The sequence below is a fragment of the Phyllobates terribilis genome, unplaced genomic scaffold (genome assembly GCF_046119375.1).
Source record: "Phyllobates terribilis strain yellow unplaced genomic scaffold, ASM4611937v1 Scaffold_5287__1_contigs__length_52761, whole genome shotgun sequence".
Taxonomy (NCBI): domain Eukaryota; kingdom Metazoa; phylum Chordata; class Amphibia; order Anura; family Dendrobatidae; genus Phyllobates; species Phyllobates terribilis.
Genome location: NW_027368035.1, coordinates 10947 through 15330, shown reverse-complemented (window position 1 = coordinate 15330; position 4384 = coordinate 10947). Strand labels below are relative to the sequence as shown.

Genomic DNA, 4384 nt, shown 5'->3' with positions numbered 1-4384 from the left:
AACAAACAAACAAGCAATAATATGTAAACTTAGAGAGCAAAAGCTCATTGAAAATTACTTCTGTTAATTACAGCAACTACAAAATTATAACACCAGATGAAAACTTCAATGACAAATCTATAGCAGTCCCTTCAACAGTGAAATCTATCAAATGAAATAGTATGTTAGATTAGAACAAATTCTCCTAAGAGTAACGAAAATAGAAATCAACACAATGAAACTACCAATATATACCGTCATATCATGTTAACCATTTGTTGGTAGTCACTAATGCTTCGAAATTTTCATCAGTAAGAGAACTTAGACATTTATTAAGGAACTTTTCACTCATACTAAATGTTGACTCAGAAGTAATAGAGGTTATGAGGATAGCCAAAATGTCTCTTGTCATAGAAGAAAGTGTGGGAAATCTGGTTGAGTTATTTTTCCAAAAATCAAGCAAAGGAAAATCCTTAACAACTGGAAAACACGGCTCATCCAAATATGTGTCAAGTTCATTTTTTGAACGATCACACGCGTTGTATAATTCAAATTCCTACATTAACGAATTACAAAAATCAGCATATTAAACTTTCAATTACTAGGTGTAAAAAGTTGGAAAAAGTAAAACAAGCATAGTTTACTTCCGTCCAAGGCCTTATACTAAATATAAAAAAAATATAAATAAAACATATACCTCAAGATTATCATAGAAGTAAGGCTTTTCGATATCACTTCTCAGATTTTGAGCATCACTATTATCAACTAACTACAATAGCAAGTTGATATATACTCTTTAAGCAATTCATCAAAAAGATTGTACACTTCTTTAGTCTTCTTTTTTCCCTCAATGTTTCCATGTGTTCTTATTAAAGAAAAATCAACATAATGCAACTTATATTCAGGATCAAGTGTATTTGCAAATGCAAGCACCATCACATAGTCATCCCAACATTTTTCAACATTTCCATCATTCCAGTGGCAGCAAGACTCAGATCAGATCTGCCTAACTCATATACCTCAAAATCATGTGTCGCATCTAATAGCTTCAACATCATCGGAATAAAAAAACCCATCTTCCATTGCCTTTTTTAAACGATCCCTTACAGCAGAAACATGACGTAAAATACATTAGGGTAATCTAGCTTATGAACCATCAATATATTTTGTACCATCTCGAAGCTTTATTACTGAATGACCGACCATTTTCAAACCCTTCGTGACAATCAAATTTAATATATGAGCAGCACAACGAACATGAAAATACTTCCCTTTGCATGGAAAATCTCTAAATACCCCTCCTTTCAAATTCATTATCATTCTATCCATATTGCTAGCATTGTCAATACTTAGTGAAAATATCTTCTTATCAGTTCCCCAACCCAACATAACATTTGCAATCTCTAGAGACAATCCATAACCACCATGAGGAGGAGCGCAATGCCTAAATGCAAGTAATTTTTTATGCAACTTCCAGTTTTCATCAATGTAATGCAGTCACTGACATAAAACCTCGGGATGTGCATGCAGTCCATAAATCAGTTGTTAGACAGATTCTACTCAGAAACTTCATCAAAATCCTCTTAATTTTATCTTTCAATTCAGCATACCTTTCCAGACAATCTTTTTTTATTGTATTTCTTGTCATTGTTTCAACATTGTCATACACACACAAGAAAGCTTTCCTAGTTGATTCATGTCCAATCCAACTATAACAATAACCATTGTCTCTTAAGAGAATCTACTATCAATCTTCGAAATACTTTTTGATCAATTTCTTTTGAGAGTGATGAGTTGTCCTTGATTTCAACTTTTTATACCCGGTACAAACTAATAAATGCCTCGAAAATATATTAGTTCCATCCTTTCAAGAAGCATTGTAATTAGCTTCACAATACTTACAATATCCAATTTCCTTAGCTTTCTCCTTCACAATGTTATAGTCCTTCCATCATTTAGCATACCTTGAATACATTCTCTTCCCACCAGAATGTGTTTCATCATTGAGTACATCATCCTCCATGTTATCATTTATTGTTTGATCATCCAGAATAAGTGGACGTATAGATTCTGGAAAGAAAATATGACAAAATAATATTCATAATAAGATTACAACATATGTAAACATTATACAATATATTAAAAGCTAAGACACTTTTAAAAAATACCTTCAATATGGAGAGATGGTTGATCAGATTATCAAAAGGACCCTGCATGTCATAGAAACTAATCACAAGTCAGTTGATTCTTCTAATCTGTAAACAAGGCACAATAAACTCAACAAAACATGTACAAGATTTACTTAATTAGTGAAACTGAGAATAAACGCAGCACAATAAATTAGCACAATCCAGAAAGGAGAACTCAACAAAACTAGCACAAGAAGCTTGTTGTACATAAATAAAAGGTTAAGCTTAATCTCCATATTTGTACATTGACAGGAGTATCATTTAGATTTCTTAACATGTTAATACTTTATATAACTTGATATAGAAGAATACGGAGAGGAGCCTAACAACATAACCCATCAAATTTACGCATAAGAAAACTAGATTAGGTATGTGTAAACATTACTACTAAAGGCTGAAGCCTAAGACATCTTATACAACACAATCAGAAGCCCAAAGCCACCAAGGCGCGAACATTCCAATATCTTTAGAGTTAAATTAAGTAAGCAGTGCACAATACAAACAGAAACCGAAAGCCAACTAAGAACGAACATTCAATCCAATGCCCTTTAGAATTAAATTCAGATAACAACATATGGAGATTATTATGAAATGAAAGTAGGATCAAATTGATTGAGATTATGAAATGAAAGTAGGATCAGATTGATGAAAGATTAGGGTGTACACCTCCAAATTTATCTAAAGATGGAAAGATATAATTTAAATCTCTAAACAAAATACAAGGAAAAATAATATTTGCTCTGCATAAATTCTTCTTACAGAGAAATCAGGAGAATATTCTTAGATTTAATATATGAAACACTTTACAATTAAACTGGGCTTAGTGGGGTGCGCCAGGCCCGTGCAGCAGTGCAACGCATGGGCGACACTCGAGAGGCCCAAGTAGCAAGCTACTTTAATGGGCCCTCCCCCTTAAAAAACTAATTTAATATCGAAGTGGGCCGATGGCCCACATATCAGATATTAAACTGATAAGAACAGATACTACACTTGATCTTAGCCAAAAGGCCGAGAAAGGTATGCTTTCTTCACCCTCCGCTTCCTGCTTTTATACCAACCTGGGAACCCTCCTCTTTCCTCCCTCTCCGATGTGGGACGTAATCAAATTTCAAAACCACTAAACTTCCTTCCAAATTTGCTCGGTGTGTATGGCGGGTACCTAACAGACAATACCTATTAGTATTCTCCCACTTCACCCATTCTTGTAAGCGAAATCAAGCCCTTGAACATACTATTTATTATCATCAGTACGTAGGCTGTTTCATTACAAATTTACTGCTACAGATGGGGAATTCTGATATTAATAAACCAGCATCCATCAAGCCTTGGTTAGATAGTTAGATCACATTACAAGATCCTTACACACCCTCATCAAACCAACCATCTTATGGAACATACCGTTGCTGTTAAGTGCCTTGAAAGTAGTAACTTTGCTCGGTGTGTATGGCGGGTACCTAACAGACACATCCAACCAAAAGCTCTTGTTTAGAACTGCTTTCTTGTGGCTGAACGCATCGAAAGAGAGAACTTCCAATGGCATGATCCTGTACCACTCTCTCCTACTCCTCCAAATGGCAAAGAGTTGAGCGTAAACTGCATTCATCCAAACAAAATGTGTCGTTGATGAGGATTCCCCCTGCAGAAATGTTGCTGACAAATCTCTTCTTGAATCGGTTGTTGTTGCTGAACAAATACGCAAGTAGACAGTAAAAAATTAGTCACAACTCACAAGGCAGGAGGCAAAACCTTAGTCACATTTCAAGCTTCTTTGAAAAAGACATTGGACATGAAGTAAACTAAATACATGCACTAAAAGTTCAAACAGAATCTACTGAAAAAAAAGTGTACAAGACATAATTATATAACACTGGAGTTCTTTTAATTTGAATTCTTTTCCCCCGATCAAACTGTAGAACTACTACAAAATGAATGAGGTTCAGCAAAGACATGAAGTCTTACCGTCTTTCCCCATTTCAGGAAGTAAGCTATAGGCATGTTCATCAGCAAATTTAACGTAGCCACCAAACTTGGTATTAGGGGCATTAAACAAGACCACTGATGATTTACAATAAGAGGACTGTATGATGCTATTTTCTCAGATTTTTACTATGATTACTCAACACAATTGAGAAAATTGATGGTTTACAATAAGAGGCCTTATATGACTTCATGAAAATGGTGATAACTAGTACTATCTGTGGGATATATCATATATT

General features: G+C 34.5%; 1 non-coding gene across 1 annotated transcript; it reads right to left on the bottom strand.

Moving 5' to 3' along the window:
• Positions 1–2991: 2991 nt before the first annotated feature.
• Positions 2992–3189, bottom strand: LOC141249961 (U2 spliceosomal RNA). The gene has a single exon (XR_012312416.1). It is a non-coding gene; the product is annotated as a U2 spliceosomal RNA (small nuclear RNA).
• Positions 3190–4384: the final 1195 nt, after the last annotated feature.